The following is a 9,322-nucleotide window of genomic DNA, read 5'->3' on the forward strand; positions in this document are numbered from 1 at the left end:
CGTTCTACATGCAACAGAGCTTGAATGCGTATCTCTTAGATTCCCCCACAGAATCTTCGTGGTATAAGCTAGATAGATGGTGGCATTTATGAGGATCCGGAAAGTCTCACCTTGTCTGTGGTATTCCGAGTAGGATTCCGGTAATGAATGACTGTGACGTGCTTCAAACTTGTAACCTGCTGGGCGTTAGTGACAGACGCAAAAGAGGGATTCTATTCCAGTAGGGGAGGGAACCAACCGGTGATTAGCCGTACTGTGACAGAGTGCGTGAGCATTAGTTTTCACTGCGATGATGGGATGTAGCCATCAGCCATGGGTGATGCCTCCAGACGATTAGCCGTGCGACTGACAACCGCATAGGATCATTTTCCCGAGAGGAAGAAAGTAGCCACAGTTGATGGTGAACCCCTATACAAAGCTTGCCATGGAAAGGAGTAAGAAGGATTGAATAGGAGCAGTAGGAGAGCAGGCGTCCCTGGGCTCTACAGCATCTCCATCCGCTTATCTGAAATTCCTACCAATGAATCTGCATAAGTATTCTATCCCTTTTATTATTCCTATTTATTATTTAATCCAATAATCACAATTCCCCTTTTTTCTGCCTAACTGAGATTTGCAAGGTGACCATAGCTTGCTTCATACCAACAATCTCTGTGGGATCGACCCTTACTCGCGTAAGGTTTATTACTTGGATGACCCAGTACACTTGCTGGTTTGTTGAACGGAGTTGTGTCCACTCGTGCCAATTTCTAAAATCCAATTACAATGAATATGATCACAATTTCGTCCACCAATGAACCTTTTCAGATTGTGACTCAGCTTTGCTAAAGTCCACAGTTAGAGGTGTCCAGAGTTCTTAAGCACACTCTTTTTGCTTTGGATCACGACTTTAACCACTCAGTCTCAAGTTTTTTCACTTGGACCTGCATGCCACAAGCACATGGTTAGGGACAGCTTGATTTAGCCGCTTAGGCCTGGATTTTATTTCCTTGGGCCCTTGACGAGCGGATAATTTATACGCTTTTTGGCATTGATTTTAGGAAGTTTTTAGTAGGATCTAGCTACTTTTAGGGATGTTTTTATTAGTTTTTATGCTAAATTCACATTTCTGGACTTTACTTTGAGTTTGTGTGTTATTCTGTGATTTCATGTATTTTCTGGCTGAAATTGAGGGACCTGAGCAAAACTCTGATAAGGAGGCTGACAAAGGACTGCTGATGCTGTTGGATTCTGACCTCCCTGCACTCGAAATAGATTTTCTGGAGATACAGAACTTCAAATGGCGCGCTATCAACGGCGTTGGAAAGTAGACATCCAGAGATTTCCATCAATATATAATAGTCCATACTTTATTCGAGTTTAGATGATGCAAACTGGCGTTTAACCCTAGTTCCATGCTGCATTCTGGAGTCAAACGCCAGAAACACGTCATAAACCAGAGTTAAACGCCAAAAACATGTTACAACTTGGCGTTTAACTCCAAGAGAAGCCTCTGCACGTGTAAAGCTCAAGCTCAGCCCAAGCACACACCAGGTGGGCCCTGGATGTGAATTTCTGCATTAATTACTTATTTCTGTAAACCCTAGTAGCTAGTCTAGTATAAATAGGACATTTTACTATTGTATTAGACATCTTGGTTTCGTTTTTTATCTTAGCATCCATCTTTGGACGTTTAGTCCTTAGACTTTGGGGGCTGGCCATTCGGCCATGCCTGAACCTTGATCACTTATGTATTTTCAACAGTGGAGTTTTTACACACCATAGATTAAGGGTGTGGAGCTTTGCTGTACCTCGAGTTTTAATGCAATTACTACTATTTTCTATTCAATTAAGCTTATTCTTGTTCTAAGATATCCATTGCACTTCAACCTGATGGATGTGATGATCCGTGACACTCATCATCATCCATCCTTATGAACACGTGATTGACAACCACTTCCGTTCTACCTTAGAACAAGCGCATATCTCTTGGATTCCTTGATCAGAATCTTTGTGGTATAAGCTAGAATTATTGGCGGCCATTCCTGAGAGTCCGGAAAGTCTAAACCTTGTCTATGGTATTCCGAGTAGGATTCAGGGATTGAATGGCTGTGACGAGCTTCAAACTCACGATTGTTGTGCGTGATGACAAACGCATAAGAATCAATGGATTCTATTCCGACATGATCGAGAACCGACAGATGATTAGCCGTGCTGTGACAAGAGCATTTGGACCTTTTTCACTGAGAGGATGGGAAGTATCCATTGACAACGGTGATGCCCTACATACAGCTTGCTATGGAAAGGAGTATGAAGAATTGGATGAAAGCAGTAGGAAAGTAGAGATTCAACAGGAACTAGCATCTCTATGCACTTATCTGAAATTCCCACCATTGAATTACATAAGTATCTCTATCTTATTTTATGCCTTATTTATTATTAAATTCGAACCCTTTATAACCATTTAAAATCCGCCTAACTGAGATTTATAAGATGACAATAGCTTGCTTTATACCAACAATCTCCATGGGATCGACCCTTACTCACGTAAGGTTTTTTTCTTGGACGACCCAGTACACTTGTTGGTTAGTTGTGCGGAGTTGTGACAAAGTGTGATTCAAGTTTGAGAGATCCAAGTCATTGGAGTCATTGTTGATGATCACAATTTACGCGCACCAAGTTTTTGACGCCGATGTTGGGGATTGTTCGAGTTTGGACAACTGACGGTTCATCTTGTTGCTCAGATTAGGTAATTTTCTTTTCAAAATGTTTTCAAAAATCTTTCAAAAATTTTTTTCTTTGTTTTCGTTTTTTCCAAAAAATTATTTTCGAAAAATCCAAAAAAAAATTATAAAATCATAAAAACAAAAAATATTTTGTGTTTCTTGTTTGAGTCTAGTGTCAATTTTTAAGTTTGGTGTCAATTGCATGTTTTAAAAACTTTTGCATACTTTTTCGAAAACTCATGTATGGTGTTCTTCATGATCTTCAAGTTGTTCTTGGTAAGTCTTCTTGTTTGATCTTCATATTTTCTTGTTTTGTGTTTTTTTTTTGTTTTTCATATGCATTTTTGCATTCAAAGTGTCTAAGCATTGAAGATTTCTAAGTTTGGTGTCTTGCATGTTTTTCTTTTCTTGAAAATTTTTCAAAAAATAAGTCTTGATGTTCATCTTGATCTTCAAAGTGTTCTTGATGTTCATCTTGACATTCATAGTGTTCTTGCATGCATCATGTGTTTTGATTCATAATTTTCATGTTGTGAGTCATTTTTATGTTTTTCTTTCTCATCATTAAAAATTCAAAAATCAAAAAAGAGAAAAATATCTTTTCCTTTTTTTTTCTCATAAATTTCAAAAATTTGAGTTGACTTAGTCAAAATTTTTTAAAACTTAGCTATTTCTTATAAGTTAAGTCAAATTTTCAATTTTAAAAATCCTATCTTTTCAAAATCTTTTTCAAAAATAAAATCTTTTTCATTTTTCTTTTATGATTTTCGAAAATTTAAAATTATTTTTCAAAATCTTTTTCTTATCTTTATTTCAAAATTTCAAAAACTTTACTAACAATTAATGTGATTGATTCAAAAATTTGAAGTTTGTTACTTTCTTGTTAAGAAAGGTTAAATCTTTAAATTTTAGAGTCATATCTTTCAGTTTCTTGTTAGTCAAGTAATCAATTTTAAATTTTAAAAAATAAATCTTTTTCAAAATATCATTTTCAATCATATCTTTTAAAAAAATATCTTTTTTCAAATTATATCTTTTTCAAAATCAATTTCAAAATATATTTTCTAACTTCTTATATTTTTAAAATTGATTTTTAAATCTTTTTCAACTAACTAATTGACTTTTTATTTGTTTTAAAATTTTTATCTTTTTCAAAACCACTTAACTACTTCATCCTCTCTAATTTTCAAAAATTCCTCACTCTTTTTCAAAACTTTCTTAATTAACTAATTGTTTCAAATTTTAATTTTAATTTTAATTCTTCTCTTAATTTTTGAAAATCACTAACCCTTTTTCAAAATTAATTTTCGAAATTCTCTCCTTCTCATCTTCTCCTATTTATTTATTTATTTACTAACACTTCTCTTCATCTCAAGAATTCGAACCTATCTTCCCCCTTGTGTTTGGATTCTTAACTCTTTTCCTTCTTCTATTCATTTCTTCTTTTACTAACATAAAGGAATCTCTATACTGTGACATAGAGGATTCCTCTTCCTTTTCTGTTCTCTTCTTTTTCATATGAGCAGGAACAAGGAAAAAGGAATTCTTGTTGAAGCTGATCCTGAACCTGAAAGGACTCTGAAGAGAAAACTGAGAGAAGCTAAAATACAACAATCCAGAGATAACCTTACTGAAATTTTCGAACAAGCAAAGGATATGGCAGCCGAACCCAACAACAATAATGCAAGGAGGATGCTTGGTGACTATACTACACCTACTTCCAAGTTTGATGAAAGAAGCATCTCAATCCCTACCATTGGAGCAAACAATTTTGAGCTGAAACCTCAACTAGTTGCTCTAATGCAACATAACTGCAAGTTCTATGGACTTCCATCAGAAGATCCCTATCAGTTTTTAACTGAGTTCTTACAGATCTGTGAGATTGTGAAGACTAATGGACTAGATTCTGAAGTCTACAGGCTCATGCTTTTCCCTTTTGTTGTAAGAGACAGAGCTAGAACATGGTTGGACTCACAACCTAAAGATAGCCTGGACCCCTGGGATAAGCTGGTCACGACCTTCTTGGCTAAGTTCTTTCCTCCTCAAAAGTTGAGCAAGCTTAGAGTGGATGTTTAGACCTTCAAACAAAAAGAAGGTGAATCCCTCTATGAAGCTTGGGAAAGATACAAACAGATGACCAAAAGGTGTCCTTCTGACATGCTTTCAGAATGGACCATTTTGGATATATTCTATTATGGTCTATCTGAATTCTCTAAGATGTCACTGGACCATTCTGCAGGTGGATCCATTCACCTAAACAAAACGCCTGCAGAAGCTCAAAAACTCATTGACATGGTTGCAAATAACCAGTTCATATACACTTCTGAGAGGAATTTTGTGAATAATGGGACGCCTCAGAGGAAGGGAGTTCTTGAAATTGATGCTCTAAATGCCATATTGGCTCAGAACAAAATGTGACTCAGCAAGTCAACATGATTTCTCAAAGTTTGAATGGATGGCAAAATGCATCAAACAGTACTAAAGAGGCATCTTCTGAAGAAGAAGCTTATGATCCTGAGAACCCTGCAATAGCAGAGGTAAATTACATGGGTGAACCTTATAGAAACACCTATAATTCATCATGGAGAAATCATCCAAATTTCTCATGGAAGGATCAACAAAAGCCTCAACAAGGGTTTAATAATGGTGGAAGAAATAGGCTCAGCAATAGCAAGCCTTATCCATCATTTTCTTAGTAACAGACAGAGAATCCTGAGCAGAGCACCTCTATCTTAGCAAACATAGTATCTGATCTGTCTAAGGCCACTTTAAGTTTCATGAGTGAAATAAGGTCCTCCATCAGAAATTTGGAGGCACAAGTGGGCCAGCTGAGTAAGAAAATCACTGACACTCCTCCTAGTACTCTCCCAGCAATACAGAAGAGAATCCAAAAAGAGAGTGCAAGGCCATTGATATAATCAACATGGCCGAACCTAAAGAGGAAGGGGAAGACGTGAATCCCAATGAGGAAGACCTCATGGGACATCCCCCAGACAGGAAGTAGTTCCCTATTGAGGACCTAAAGGAATCTGAGGCTCATATAGAGGTCATAGAGATTCCTTTAAACCTCCTTCTGCCATTCATGAGCTCTGAAAACTATTCTTCCTCTGAAGAGGATGAAGACGTAACTGGAGAGCAAGTTGCTCAATATCTAGGAGCCATCATGAAGCTGAATGCCAAGTTGTTTGGTAATGAGACTTGGGAAGGTGAATCTCCCTTGCTCATTAGTGAACTAGATACATGGGTTCAGCAAACGTTACCTCAAAAGAAACAAGATCCTGGTAAATTCTTAATACCATGTACCATAGGCACCATGACCTTTGAGAAGGCTCTGTGTGACCTAGGGTCAGGCATAAATCTTATGCCACTCTCTGTAATGGAAAAGCTGGGGATAATTGAAGTACATCCTGCCACATTCTCATTAGAGATGGCGGACGGATCACAAAGACAAGCTTATGGATTAGTAGAGGACGTGTTAGCAAAGGTTAAAGGTCTCTACATCCCTGCTGATTTCATAATCTTAGACATTAGGAAGGAGGAGGATGAATGCATCATCCTTGGAAGACCCTTCCTAGCCACAGCAGGAGCTGTGATTAATGTTGACAGAGGAGAGCTAGTTCTTCAATTAAATGGGGACTACCTTGTGTTTAAAGCTCAATGATCTTCTTCTGCAACCATGGAGAGGAAGCATGAAAAGCTTCTCTCAATACAGAGTTAAACAAAGCCCCCACAATCAAACTCTAAGTTTGGTATTGGGAGGCCACAACCAAACTCTAAGTTTGGTGTTAAACCCCCATATTCAAACTCTAAGTTTGGTGTTGGGAGTCCACAACATTGACTTGATCACCTGTGAGGCTCCATGAGAGCCCACTGTCAAGCTAGTGACATTAAAGAAGCGCTTATTGGGAGGCAACCCAATTTTTATTTATCTAATTCAATTTTTATTTTTATTGTTCTTTTATGTTTTATTAGGTGCATGATCATGTGGAGACACAAAACAAATACTAAAATTAAAAACAAAATAAAAAACAGCAGAAGAAACAGCACACCCTGGAGGAAGGGCTTACTGGCATCTAAACCCCAGTAAGGAGCATCTGGCTGGCGTTCAACGCCAGAACAAAGCATGGATCTGGCGTTGAAAGCCAGAAACATGCAGCAATCTGGCGTTTAAACACCAGGATTGCACCCTGAGGAAAGCTGGCATTCAACGCCAGAAACATGCTACAGACTGGCGTTGAACGCCCAAAACAAGCTTAGAACTGGCGTTTAACGCCAGAAACAAGCATCAATCTGGCGTTAAATGCCAGGATTGCATCCAGAGGGCATTTTATACACCTCATTGGTGCAGGAATGTATATCCTTGACACCTCAGGATTTGTGAACCCCACAAGATCCTCTCAGGATCTGTGGACCCCACAGGATCCCTACCTACCTCAACTCACCTTCTCTCTCTTTTTCACACAATCCAATAAAACACTCTTCCCCAAAACCCTTCACCAATCACCTCAAATCTCTCTTCCCCATCACCTCTTCACCACTCACATCCATCCACTCTTCCCCATAAACCCCACATACCTTCATAATTTAAAATCTCTTTCCCACCCAAACCCACCCTAAATGGCCGAACCAACTCCCTCTCCTTTCACTATATAAACCTCTCTATCCTTCTTCATTTTCACACACCACAACCCTCTCTTCCTCACCTTAGCCGAAACCACACACCTCTCCCTTTCCTCCATATCCTCCTCTTCTTCTTCTTCTCTTCTTTCTTCTTTTGCTCGAGGGCGAGCAATATTCTAAATTTGGTCTGGCAAAAGCATAGCTTTTTTGTTTTTCCATAACCACTTATGGCACCTAAGGCTGGAGAAACCTCTAGAAAAGGGAAAGGGAAGACAAAAGCTTCCACCTCCGAGTCATGGGAGATGGAGAGATTCATCTCTAAAGCCCATCAAGACCACTTCTATGAAGTTGTGGCCAAGAAGAAGGTGATCTCTGAGGTCCCTTTCAAGCTCAAGAAAAATGAGTATCTGGAGATTCGACTTGAGATTCAAAAAAGAGGTTGGGAAGTTCTTACCAACCCCATTCAACAAGTCAGAATCTTAATGGTTCAAGAGTTCTATGCCAATGCATGGATCACTAGAAACCATGATCAAAGTATGAACCCGAATCCAAAGAATTATCTTACAATGGTTCGGGGAAAATACTTAGATTTCAGTCCGGAAAATGTGAGGTTGGCATTCAACTTGCCTATGATGCAAGAAGATGCACGCCCCTACACTAGAAGGGTCAACTTTGATCAAAGGTTGGACCAAGTCCTTATGGACATATATGTGGAAGGAGCTCAATGGAAAAGAGACTCAAGAGGCAAGCCAGTTCAATTGAGAAGACTGGACCTTAAGCCTGTGGCTAGAGGATGGTTGGAGTTCATCCAACACTCCATCATCCCCACTAGCAACCGATCTGAAGTTACTGTGGATCGGGCCATCATGATCCATAGCATCATGATTGGAGAGGAAGTAGAAGTTCATGAAGTCATCTCCCATGAATTCTACAAAATAGCCGATAAGTCCTCTACTTTGGCAACGCTAGCTTTTCCTCATCTTATTTGCCATCTATGCTACCCAACTGGAGTTATCATAGAAGGAGACATCCTCATTGAAGAGGACAAGCCCATCACTAAGAAAAGGATGGAGCAAACAAGAGAGGCCATCTATGGATCTCAAGAGATGCATGAGGAAGCTCATCATCAAGGAATCCTTGAGATGCCTCAAGGGATGTACTTTCCTCCCAGCAACTATTGGGAACAACTCAACACTTCTCTAGAAGACTTGAGTTATAACATGTACCAACTAAGGGTGGAACACCAAGAGCACTCCATCATTCTCCATGAGATTAGAGAAGATCAAAGAGCAATGAGGGAGGAGCAACAAAGGCAAGGAAGAGACATAGAAGAGCTCAAGGACATCATTGGTCCTTCAAGAAGAAGGCGCCACCATCACTAAGGTGGACTCATTCCTTGTTCTTATTTCTTTGTTTTTCGGTTTTTAAGCTTCATGTTTATCTATGTTTGTGTCTTTACTACATGATCATTAGTGTCTAGTAACTATGTCTTAAGGCTACGAATAATTCCATGAATCCTTCACCTCTCTTAAATGAAAAATGTTTCTAATTCAAATGAATAAGAAGTACATGAGTTTTTAATTTATCCTTGAAATTAGTTTAATTATATTGATGTGGTGACAATACTTTTTGTTTTCTGAATGAATGCTTGAACAATGTATATTTTTGATCTTGTTGTTTATGAATGTTAAAATTGTTGGGTCTTGAAAGAATGATGAAAAAGAAAAATGTTGTTGATGATCTGAAAAATCATAAAATTGATTCTTGAAGCAAGAAAAAGCAGTGAAGAACAAAAGCTTGCGAAAATATATATACATATATATATAAATATATATAAGAAAAAGAAAAAGCAAGCAGAAAAAGCCAATAGCCCTTAAAACCAAAAGGCAAGGGTAAAAAGGATCTAAGATTTTGAGCATCAGTGGATAGGAGGGCCCAAGGAAATAAAATCCAGGCCTAAGCGGCTAAATCAAGCTGTCCCTAACCATGTGCTTGTG

The 9,322-nt window shown here is 38.4% G+C and overlaps 1 non-coding gene across 1 annotated transcript; it reads right to left on the reverse strand.

Annotated features, from left to right (window-relative positions):
- Positions 1-4,760: 4,760 nt before the first annotated feature.
- On the reverse strand, positions 4,761-4,868 carry LOC127739792 (small nucleolar RNA R71). The gene has a single exon (XR_008000534.1). It is a non-coding gene; the product is annotated as a small nucleolar RNA R71 (small nucleolar RNA).
- Positions 4,869-9,322: the final 4,454 nt, after the last annotated feature.

This window comes from Arachis duranensis, chromosome 6, assembly GCF_000817695.3.
Source record: "Arachis duranensis cultivar V14167 chromosome 6, aradu.V14167.gnm2.J7QH, whole genome shotgun sequence".
Lineage (NCBI taxonomy): Eukaryota > Viridiplantae > Streptophyta > Magnoliopsida > Fabales > Fabaceae > Arachis > Arachis duranensis.